This window comes from Phocoena sinus, chromosome 15 (genome assembly GCF_008692025.1).
Source record: "Phocoena sinus isolate mPhoSin1 chromosome 15, mPhoSin1.pri, whole genome shotgun sequence".
NCBI classification, from domain to species: domain Eukaryota; kingdom Metazoa; phylum Chordata; class Mammalia; order Artiodactyla; family Phocoenidae; genus Phocoena; species Phocoena sinus.
Genome location: NC_045777.1, coordinates 63,738,541 through 63,750,761, shown reverse-complemented (window position 1 = coordinate 63,750,761; position 12,221 = coordinate 63,738,541). Strand labels below are relative to the sequence as shown.

Sequence of the window (12,221 nt, the reverse complement as noted above, 5' to 3'; positions counted from 1 at the left end):
AAGGATTAACAGCAGAGTTGCTTTAAATAGCGGCTTAAGCCTTGTTTATGGATTACTAAATACTTGATGGAGAGGTAGAGGGGCCCAGGAACTCGAAGCAAAGGCCTGATTACGCCCAACCAGAAATGTAAAAGTGTGCATGCTTTCTTTAAAATTATAATGGACTTCAACAACAGAAAACTATTCCATTTCAAAGAACCCTATTCCTACACAGTATCCCGGTCGTGCGTCAACTGCATGAAAGAAGATGCACTTGTATCCGTGAGCCAGTTTAAAGCAGTGATCCAGCATGTTGATTCTTAAGCCCCTACTATAAGAACACTGATAATTTACTACATGTCATCGTAAGTCCCTGTAACGTACCAGGTGCTGTTGAGCACATGACATGCATTATTTCATCTAACTACCAAAGCGACCCAGTGGAGAGGGTGTCATTTTGTAGATGAGGAAACTGAAGCTAAGAGAGGGAACGTGATTCTCCTACAGCCAGTGGATGGCTGAGGGAATACGCAAGCCTACATCCAGGAACCAAGCACTGAGGTTATATTATAAAAGGCAGGATCCCTGCCTCAAGGAGGACACAGAAGATCGCCGAGGAGGTCAACAGATACAGAGAAAGATGATAAAGGCCCTAAGAGAGACTTTTGTGGGAGAAGACGGGGATACCCAGGGTCCAGGGTGTGCCCAAAGCCAGATGTGACCCCCTGTTGTCCACGCTCCAGCACCTCTAAACACTCAATGCCCAGACCCTCTCCTCCGTCCTTAATGTTAGGGATCCTGACATCAGAACCTCTCTGAGCACAAACCAGTCTCTCCTGGGGGCCTCTACTCCCCAAAGGTGGGCTGTGGGCCTTGGGGATAAAGGGAGAATGAGGAACTCTTGGCAGGGCTCCCCCATTGCTGACACTGCCTTACGAGGCTACCTGAGGGCTTCTCATGCCTCATTTTCCTCCCTTGAAATATGGGGATATTAGCTCCCCCTCACCTCCCTCGGCAGGGAAGTGCTGGTGATTAATTAGATAACATCTGTGAAGCACTCCCAGCTTCGTGGAGAAGGGCACCTTGGGAGAGCAGCTATAAAAACATGGAGGAGCAGGCTATTATCAGCACCATCATTATTACTGTCATTTTCATCATGACACGCGCCTGCCTAAAGGCCTGCCGTGGCTCCCCACTGCCCAGAGATGGTGCAGTTGGCAGCCTGGCAGGCAAGGCCACTGGTGCCACTGCCGCTGCCCTTCTCCTCATCCTACTTCTCACACCCACACGTTCATCCCAGACGATCCCCTACGGGAGAGCCCTGCCACCCCACATCGTCCCAACGGACCCATCCTCCAGGGCCAAGTACCTCCTCTAACATCCCAGCTGGAAGCTCAGCATGGGGGATGGGGGTAGGGCAGGGAGACACAAAGTCAGCATCTTGCACGCTCTTCTCTCCTCCAAGAGCCATAAGACAAAGATGCCGCACAAACTCGCTGTGTTAAGTTTCCACCTAGATACTAAGCACGTTGAGGGCCAGGTGGAGTTCAGATGGAGTCCAAAATTCATGAACAGAGCCTCGGTAAATCGTCAGCGGCACAGGCAAAGAATCTGGGTTCAGAGAGACCAGAGCTCCCTCTTCTGCCTTTTACCACCTCCCTGAACCTCAACTTCTTCCTCTGCAAAGTTGAGATCTTTGTAACAGGTACTGTCCAAGAGAAAACAAATCTGGACTTAGTAAGGACAGGCTTTACTTGAAGGCTTTACTGCAAGGGTGAGAAAGGGGCTACTGCAAAAAGGGGATGGGGACTCTTGCAATAAGAAGGCTGCTTTGAACTGTAAGATCTGCAAGCATCTCAAGAGCTGGGGTTTTTCTTTTCTAGACAGGAGTAAAAAAGATCAGAAAGGACTGGGTGTGGGGAAACCAGATGAAAGGGTGGAGGGACTGATAGAGCAGAAGATGTTTTATCCTGAAGCTAGCCTGTTCTCAGGAGGGGCTGTCCGCTGGCTCAGGCTGAGGCTGGCAGAAGGAGAGAAGCTTAAGCGAAGTTTGGTTAACAAGCATTTTGTTCTGCGTGATCAGAGGTGACGAGCATTTCAGCTAATCATTTATGAGACAAAGAATGGGAATGCGGAGGGTATGCCTGGCTTTCTCATCGGTAAACAAGGGGCCACCTCTGCATCGTATACGTCAAACGAAGAAGGGTGGCTCTTTGCAGTAAGCAATTTTCAAAAACACAAAATGGTGGGGAGAGCCCTCTGCTCTCTTCCAGGAGCACAGGGCTCAGGTAAAATTCAACCCTGTCAACACTCACGAGGGTTGTTGTGTGGATTCAATGCGACAACGCACGTAAAGTGTTTAAAACAAACTCCATCAGCACTAATAGCTGCTCTTAGTTTTTGGTTCATGATGGGTTATTTCCAGGATAATCTAGAAGGATGGCTATTAGAGCTGGAAGGTAGAGAATGGGATGGAGACATTCTGGAGCTGTCTTGCAGACAAATATGTAGCCTGGGAGTGTTTATGCAGCAAGGCACGAGACGTGACTGATTTACACTAAACTTGCCCTGGACTCAGCCCCAGGACATTTGCATCTCATCTTCTCTTAAGCAGGACAGAACTAAAGCCTATAATACATTCAATGGAGTCCCTGGCCCTCAAGAAGTTAAAAGAAAAAAAAAGAAAGTTAAATATACAACCTGCCATCCCAACTCCCCAGATAATCAAAGTGGTCAGGACATAAGACAGGATGGAGAAGCAGGAGTTAAAATGTGCAGCCGACAATTCTCTCCCAACTTTTTATGCTCTGCTATAATCAGTGGCATGTAAACCTGTTTTAAATTTACCAACAGCATTTTAAGCTGCCACCTAGCTCTTGAGGTATTTTTAGTCAACTAGAAATTCATTTAGACCCTAAAGTCAGGAAATGGAATCGTGTTAGGTTGCTCTTAGAGAATTCCCGTCGTGCCCTCTGTCTGTGGCTTCTCATTTGCACACAATTAAATAATCACTTCAGCCCCCACTTCTTTGGCATCTTTAGCATCTCCCCACAGAGAGAAAAACACCAGGAAAGTCAACGCCAGGTTTAAGAGTTCTGTTCTTAGTGCCAACGTCATTTCCAACAGCAGGAACAGACTTTGCGGAGGGCAGGGGGGAAGCAGAGCCCTGAACCAAGCAAGTCTCACTTTCCCCACTCACAGCAGATGTATCCAAAAGGGCTGAGGCTATATATACACTTATCAGCTACCAGAAAGAGCTTGGCAGACAGAGGGAGGAAGGAAATCAAAACAATACTGCAGGCTGGAAGCAACATGAAGGACCCTAAGTCGATGGGAGAACCACCCACCCTGGCACTCAGGCCAAAAATGCAGGAGTCCCCTTGACTCCTCTGTCCTTCACGTGCCCCCCACAGCCAACCGAGCTCCAGTTCGCTGGCAAGTCCGGCAGAATCCACCACCGAACAGTGTCCACTGCTGGTCTCGGCCACCATCATGCTAGTCCAAGTCAAGGTCATATCAGATCAACACCTCTTCCCTGCCTGGGGTCCCATCTCCACCCAGCCGCCGGAGGGACCTCTGTAAAATTATAAACCAAATAACATACAAAATAGCGACTCATCCATCCAACATTCCCATCTCACTGGAAATAAAATCTAAACCCCTCACTCTGGACTGCTATTAGTCCGCCCTGAGTGCTGCCTATTTCTCAGGCTCATCTCACACCACTCTGCCCTCTTCCTCTGCTTCGGTCCTGACGACCTTCTGTTTCTAGAACATTCCACCCTCCCTGACAGCCCAAGGTCTATTCCCTCTGCCCTTAATGCTTTTTCTCCAGGTTTTTACATGGCTTCTCTGGTCATTCAGATGTCAGGTCAAATGTCACCTCCCCAGAGGGCCCTCTGGTGACCAGCCTCTCCGTCATATCATCTGGCTTTAATTCTACGTACAATGCTTATCATTTGAATTTTTTCTTCGTTTTTGATTTCTCATTTTGCACACTTAGCATGCCCATAGCTGGTGCTCAAGAAATCTCTGTCCAATGAATAAATGTCCATTGGAAGAAAACATGGCTGAGCTACATTAAGGGAGAAAATAGCTGAATTTGGAGGGCACGGTGTGTGTTTTTTACATTACAGCACATCTCAATCTAGACGATAAATTTTCATTAAAAATACGCGCTCCGTATTTGGTTCGTAAAAATGTCAGATGGAAAAACAAATTCTCAGGCCCAAGTTGTTCCAAATGTGTTTAGAAGCTTTCCAATAACTGTATCTGATTTATAATTTAAATTAATTAAAATCAAACAAAATTAAATTTCTCATCATACTAGCTATATTTCAAGGCTCAACAGCCGCCCATAGCTGGTGGCCACAATGCTGGGTGACACAGGAAGTGATACTCCCAGGGGTAATCATCATTCCACCAAGGAGGCAGGTGTTCGGGAGAACAGAAGGTGGTCACTCCATCCTCACTGATTTCTGCCATGACCTTGGCCAGCGTGTGCCATGCTCCCGAGCCTCTGCGTCTGACCATGGAGAAGGACATCATTTATGGAAGCTAGTAAAACTGCGTACAGAGGGAACAGCACAGCAGGTAGTGAAGAGCTTGGGCCCCAGAGCTGGCCCGTCTGGGCTCAAGTCTCAGCGTTCACTAGCTGTGTGCCCTTGGGCACATTATTTAACTCCCATGCCTCAATCTACCCACAGGTCAGCACCTAAGCTAATAGAAAAGTCGAAAGGGTCAAATGAGACAGTGTACAGAAAGCAGCTGGCGGGGTGCCTGGTAAACAGAAGGTCTCAATAAAAATCATCGTACTCACTATTATTCCTCTTTAGGACACTTGGAGCTCTGCTGACAGAAATGCAGGACAGTACAGGTGCCCCAGTTAAACCGAAGCCAGACTCCTAAAGCAGGGAAATTACCAGGAGATCATTTATAGCCCAGAGGATTCCCGTCGGAAACGTCTTTAAACATGGTGAAATACCTGAAGGGCTTTTCAAATAGAATCAATTTACCACATTGACACGGAAGTCTTCAGGGACACACCCAGACCTTCTGCGTCTTCTCTGGTATGCTCATCTGTTTGTTGGTTAGTGGGAGATTCCGCTCACAAGTCCCTCCAATCAGTGGCAGGAGGCTGTGATGGTTCTCAAGGCAACGAGGCAGAGATCAACCCTGTCACAGGTCTGTCAGATTTTAGGGCCGTTAAGAGAACCAGATGTTCAAAATCAGGCCCATGCAAGCCCAAGTTAGAGTTTCCACCCCCAACAGTCGCTGCCAGATTCCTGGTGCCAGGGAGGCAAAGGGACCTGCTTGGAAAAGTCTGGGGGCAGGTTCCTGCCACAGGCAGACTGTTGCAGTCTCTTTGGAAACGTGGCTTTTTTTTTTGCGGTACGCGGGCCTCTCACTGTTGTGACCTCTCCCGTTGCGGAGCACAGGCTCTGGACACGCAGGCTCGGCGGCCATGGCTCACAGGCCCAGCTGCTCCGCGGCACGTGGGATCTTCCCGGACCGGGGCACGAACCCGTGTCCCCTGCATCGGCAGGCGGACTCTCAACCACTGCGCCACCAGGGAAGCCCAAAACGTGGCATTTTTATCCCCCTCCTGGACAGGTCTGCAAGACCTGAAACAATGCCTGTCACTTGCTCAGTGATTCCTGAGCATATCCTTCGAGATGGTCCGTGTTGGGCACCAAGGAGACAAGGGTGAAGAGGACCATTCTGCTGGGTGAGCCGGAGAAGCAGAGAGTTCACTTTAATACACTGTGAAAGCTCAGGTTTTTGTGAGCTGGGTGACTCTGGGCAAGTCGCTTAACCTCCCGGAGATTCAGTCTCTTCATCTGTGAAACGGGGATAGCAGCTAAACCTTCCACATAAACTTGTGAGAACAGAGTAATTGCAAGTGACAGACTGAGAGCAGCTCCTGGCACACAGCGCTCAATTAATGTTTTTATTCTTAGTTGTAGTAGTAGACTGCTTGTAAGGGGCTAAGGTCACAGTGTTAGGATAATGTATAAAAGAGGCATCTAATTCAGGGGTCAGCAAGCTACTACCAGTCCATGGGCCAAATCCGGCTGGTGGTCTGTTTTTGTAAATAAAGTTTTACTGGAACACAGCCATGTCCATTTATTTACATATAGCTGCTTTCACATTGCAGAGTCAGAGTTGATTAGTCACCAAGGAGACTGAATGGCTCTCAATGTCTAAAATATTTATCACCTGGTCCTTTAAGAAAAGGTGTACCAACCCCTCACCCAATTCAAATTGGTGGGAATGAGATCAGGGAAGTCTTCCTGAAGGAGGTGACATCCTAACTTTTCCTCAGTCAGTATTAATTCTTGCTCTTCACAGAGTTCTTGAAGGTTTGGGTAAAAGAAAGGAAGCAAGGACTGCCACCAACCCCTACTTATATTAAATTCTACAGCAGAAGCCACCAAGTGGTGGCTCATAGGACCAGAAACAGTCTGCAAACCTGCTGTATGGCTTTAAAAGTACTTGAGATGGCACTGGAAGACTGGGCTATATCATGCTAATCTGCCTTTCTGGCTTCTACTGTAAAATTCTGAGTATCTAGCACACTGTGGGCCTGCCCTCCTACAGAGCCTCTCCAGCTCACTGGAGAACCCACTTCCCGTCCCCATTTTATACAGATCTGGCCTCCTCTCCATTGCTGTCAAAGGCCTCCCATACATATTCTTTGGTCCCCTACTAATCCAGGAGATAAACAAGGCAATCATTACCACTTTGCAGATGGGAAAACTGAGGTTCAGAGGGGTTAAGTGCCTTCCTTAAGGACACCCAGCTGGGAAATGCTAAAGTTGGACAGGAGCCAGGGCCTCTGACTCCGGCTCACTGCCCCTCTTCAGACATTCGAACAAAAGAATCCATCATCACTGCGATTTTTCCAGGGCACTTTACAGTTTGCAGGGTCTTTCACAAACGTGAGACCTTAGAGAAGGCAGAAGATCTTGGATCCACGTAGGCTGCATAAAGATTAAGGAGCATATGCTCACCAAGGGATTAATGAGGAAAGAGGTTAAAACTCCAGAAAAAGAAGGACAAGTGGACAGGTATCAGAGGTCAGGGTCAACAATCTAATGAATCTGACCAGCACTGACTAGGTACCTACTGGAAGCAGGTCACAGAGAGAGAGGCCTGGTTGGGCTTCTGGGGCTCAGAATCTCACAGGGAGGCCGGTACCTGCACAGGAACAATACAAGGCGGATTGTGTTTCTGGAAAGTGCGAAGGGCAGCCTGGGCTGAAATCTAGGTAGACCAAGCGGTAGTTAAGGGCCCACCCCGGGCACAGGGTGGATATAGAGATTTGAGTGGATATGAGTGGTTTTTTTAGGGGTGGGGAGTTAGCGGTGGATGTTAGGTCAGTCAAGCCTGGATGACACATTCATTTCTTATGGCTGCTGTAACAAAGCACCACAGATGGGGCAGCTTAAACAATGGAGACTTATTGTCTCACGGTTCTGGAGGCTGGAAGTCTGGGATCAAGGTGTCAGCAGGATTAGTTCCTTCTGAGGGCTGTGAGAAAAATCTGTTCCATGCCTCTCTCTGAGCTTCTGGGGGCTTGCTGGTGATCTTCAGGGTTCCTTGGCTTACAAAAGCATCACCCCAACATCTGCCTTCACATTCACATGAATCACCCGGTGTGCATGTCCGTGTCCTAATTTCCTCTTTTTATAAGGGCACCAATCACATTGGATTAGGGGCCCACCTTACTCCAGAATGACCTCATCTTTACTAATTACATCTGCAATGACCTTCTTTCCAAATAAGGTCACATTCCAAGGTACCGAGGGTTAGGATTTCGACATATCGCATTTGGGGGGGGACACAGTTCAATCCATAAGAGATGATTTCCTCAAGGTGGCGGGAAAGCATGGGGTCAGGAGCTGAGAGTCTCAGAACCCTTTCTGAGCCTCATCCCTGAGAAGAATAAGGACCTGGGTTCCCTTGGATCTTTCTGAGCAGAACCAGGGCCTCCTGAAGTTTCGGTATGGCCAGAAAGATCCTGAGAGTTGAGGGAGGGGGTGGACAACTCAGGTCCCCGCATTGCAAGCAGCAGCGAAAGCCCTTCTCCCCATTCATCACACCGTGGAAAACAGAAAACTCGATTTATCTGAGAACAAACAGGCTTTAACCCGAGGTTCATTCTCCCACTCGGCGACTTCTCAGCCTCTATGTGCAGAAGCGACACCGGCAGCGTGCTAACCCAGAGACTCCCAAGGACCTAGACTGGGAAAATAATGGCATTTTCTCAACAAATTATCTCACGGCTGAAGTAATAACTTGTTTATAGATAGGCCAATTCAGATTTTCATCCCCTTAACCTACCTTTAAAAGAAAAGCACTGTGTACCCACAGCAAAATGGCAGCACTTCAATCACCAGGTCCCTGCCCTCCCTGTCCCCACCCACCACCGCTGAGCCTTTATTCATTTTAAGCCATTGACAGAGTCTCTTTGGAAACTATGTTTTCACATTGCAGGTCAACATCCTCCTGGTCTATGTCAATAAAATACACACTGTCACAGATAAAGCAAATATTTCTTTGGGAAGGAAAAAAACCTAACCACTGTATTCTAAATCCAGGCACCAAGGACCAGTCAACAGATTTCCCCCAGGGGCTGCCATCAAATTAACTGGTCCTCTCTGGGGTTCACATTCATTATGCAACAAGGAAATCACAACCTCAAACTCTCCCCTGGCGCTCACAGCCTTCTTAGTCTATGGCCATGGCCATAATTTGTTTTTCCATATGGCCATGTTGATGGCAAGGACAGGTGTCAGGAGGTACATCAAGCATTCAGTCAACCAACAGTGGGTGCAGCTCACCATGTACCAGCACTGTGCTAGGTACCTTGGAGAATAACACAGTTCTGGTGCCTACTGCCCTCGTCAAGTTTACAGTCTAGGCGGGGAGACGCTCAACCAACCCACCAATCCATCTCTGATGAACAGTCAGGAAGGCTGCTCACAGCAGGAGGAAGCGAGAGGTCCCTTTCCCAGAGGCCCATCCCAGAATAGCTCACCCCGGTCTCTACTTTAGACACAAGGTCTCATTGAGAGCTGGCCTCCCAGACCTCAAGCCCTGGGGGTAGACAGACCGCCTGAAACACCAGAGTCGCTCTTAGGAACCAGAGGCTGGGTAAGGAGAGTCCACTCTATGGATCAGGACAAAGACGTTCTCTCTGCAGTTGAGACCACAGCCATGGAAAACTTTATTTAAGGCCCCCTGAAAACTGCAGTGACATCAGAAAGATCCCGCGCGCGCGCACGCGTGTGTGTAGTCCCGCGCACACGTGAGTGTGTGTGTGTGTTTGTAGTCTTGCGCATGTGTGTGTGTGTGTGTGTGTGTGTAGAAGGGCTCGGAGAGAGGGTGACAAGCATGAGTGAGCTGAGGAGGACACAGGGCACCAGCGGGATGGATACCTGTCCCCTGCCCAGTGAGACAGAACAGGCTGGGCAGACCCAAAGAGCCTCTGATGCTGTCACTTCCCCTTCAGAACTCAAAGTGCTGGACGTTTAGCTCAGAAAGAAAGAGAAAAAGCTGACACAATTCCTGTCAAAGCTGACGATGTGAAGTGAGCCACGGAGAAACTCACACATACACACGCGCGCGCACACACACACACACACACACACAGTCAAGACACAGTAACAGGGGCAGGAACGGACATTTATCCACCACCTACTTGGGGCCCGGCACTGCCTCATTTACCGTCCGTGGCTATCCTGTGAGGTGAGAACAATCATCATCCCCTTTGCAAAGGGGAGAAAAGCCAGGCTTACTGGGTTAAGTTGCTCTGTCAAGGTCACGTGGCCGTGATTTGAATCTAGGTAGTAATATGCACACAAACAAGATTAAGAGTTGTGTCCACACACAAAAGACAGGCATAAATACAGGCTTCCTCGGAGATACAGCTGGTTCAGTTCCAGACCATCGCAATACAGCAAAAATCGCAATAAAGCGAGTCATACGAATTTTTTGGTTTCCCAGTAAAAGTTATGTTTATACTTTACTATTGTCTAGTGTACAATAGCATAAAGTCTAAAAAAAAGTACGTGCCTTAATTTAAAACTTTATTGCTAAAAATGGTAACCGTTATCTGAGCCTCCAGCAAGTCAGAGTGGTAACATTAAAGATAACTGACCACAGATCACATTAACAAATATAATAATAATGAAAAAGTGTGAAATACAGTAAGAATTACCGAAACGTGACACAGAGACACGAAGTAAGTAAATGCTGTTGGAAAACTGACATGGACAGACCTGCCTGACGCAGGGCTGCCACAAACCTTCAGTCTGTAAGAAGCACACCCGTCTCCATACCAGGGCCACCGCTCTGCACACTTCCAGGTGGCACCATTCACACAGAATACAAAGTATGAGCACAGAGCTTCCTGGAGGAGTAACTCAGACAAGAAGCCAGGATTGAGGGCTCCCCCAGCTCCACCTCTCACACGGTGACCCCGCTGTCCCACGGCGGCTGCGCAGGGGGATGGGATGCCACCCAGGGAGGGCCTCCTGCCCGGGAATGAATGTGCCGCTTGTCGGCTCTGCCTCAGGGGCAGCACGACACGGAGCCCTGTTTCTCCTGGAATCGGAGCCCCGCGTCCGTTCCAGCCCTCATTTTCACGTCTTTCTTCCCAACAGACACAAGGCCCGCTCAGTTCTGCAGAGTCGGCGTGGCTGCCAAGGCCCGGTGGAGGGAGAAGGGCTTGAAAAGTCACTTTATGAAACATCCCTGCACATGGAGGCCAAGCCACGCGGCCCAGGCGGCTGACTTTCCATTCAGCACTCACCCTACCCAAAGACCGGGGGGCTTGGGTACAGCAGGCCCTTGTTCTCGCCGGCTGGGAGCCCCAGGGAGTTGGAATTCCCGGGGATGGCATCGGAGAGCCCTTGGCAGTAGACCTCGCTTCTGGCATCTTCCTCAGGGGCCACAGCTTGCTGTGGTTACAGCCGAGACAGGCTGATAAAAGAACTGAAAGACCATTCATTCACCGTGGGGCCTTTGGGAGCCCGGAGACACTCAAGCCAGGACTAAGGCGAGCAGGCTCTGCATCACCGGCAGGGGCTGAGATGGACTCAAGGCAGAGAGAGAACCTGGGGCCGGGAGCCAGCAGAAGCCAGGCGGCGGGGCCTGGCGTGATGGGGAGGAGGCAGCTGAGCGGGGCTGGCAACGGCCCTCCCGAACCTCCTCCATGGTCTCAGTTACCCTCCCCCGCGACTCCACCATGGGGGAGGAGGGAGGTTCTAAGACTACGACTTCAGCTATTCACATATTCATTCACTCATTCATCCAGTCAACGATATTTACTGAGCACCTACTATGTGCCGGGGGGTTATTGTTTTAAGCACACACCATGGTGAATGAAAGAGTCTCCACACTAATGCAGTTTATTCTCAAAATCCTTAAGCTCTCCCCAGCCTTCCCCCCAATTAATAGCTGTGTGATCTGGAGCACACCACTGCCCCTCTCTGTGCTTCAGTGAATTCTCTCCTAGGGTTCTGTGAACCACCATCTGGGACCAAGTTCCCAAGTTCCCCCTTAGGGTCTGAACAACACTGAGTTGGTTTCCATCACTTGCGGCCAGAAGAGTTCTGCTCAGGAGACTAGGAAAGAGAGCGGAGAAGACAAAAAAGCAGCTCTGGGAAGGCTGCAGGGAGCTGGTGAGTCATTTGCTCATCTGGAAAGCAGATGGGGAGAAGGAGGTCCTGGGGAAAAGAAGCTGTGTTCACGCCAACCTTCTTCAACAGCCCTTAGAAGCTGGGGGTCAAAAGGGACCACAGGGCCCTTTAGGACAAGGAGGAAGATGCTAAACAGCTAAATCATTAATTCAAAAGAAAAGAAGTGGCCTTTTCTTCTCCTCATGAATTCAGGGTTCATTCAACAAATTATGTGGTGTGCTTAGAATATGCTAGACACTGGGCTGGGTGTGGGGATGCGAAAGGAAAACAAAACAAAAGAACAGAGTGTGTCTCTTCCTGCAGGGGTCACGCAGTCTTTCAAAGTCATCCTCTTTATTTGAAACCCTTTGCCACATTCATTCATTCATTTCTTTGCCTGCTCACCACCCATCTGTGGGACTCCTGCTGAAACAAGCACTGTGAAGGTCAATGTGGAGCCCGGCCCTGGGAATCAGGCAGGTATGCATTCTAATCCTGCCAGTACAGGCTGTGTGACCCTAAGCAAGTTACTTAGCCTCTCAGAGCCTCAGTTAC

General features: G+C 49.2%; 1 protein-coding gene across 1 annotated transcript in view; it reads right to left on the bottom strand.

The window, feature by feature from the left end:
* XYLT1 (xylosyltransferase 1) overlaps positions 1–12,221 on the bottom strand; it is a 311,724-nt gene that overhangs the window by 249,951 nt on the left and 49,552 nt on the right.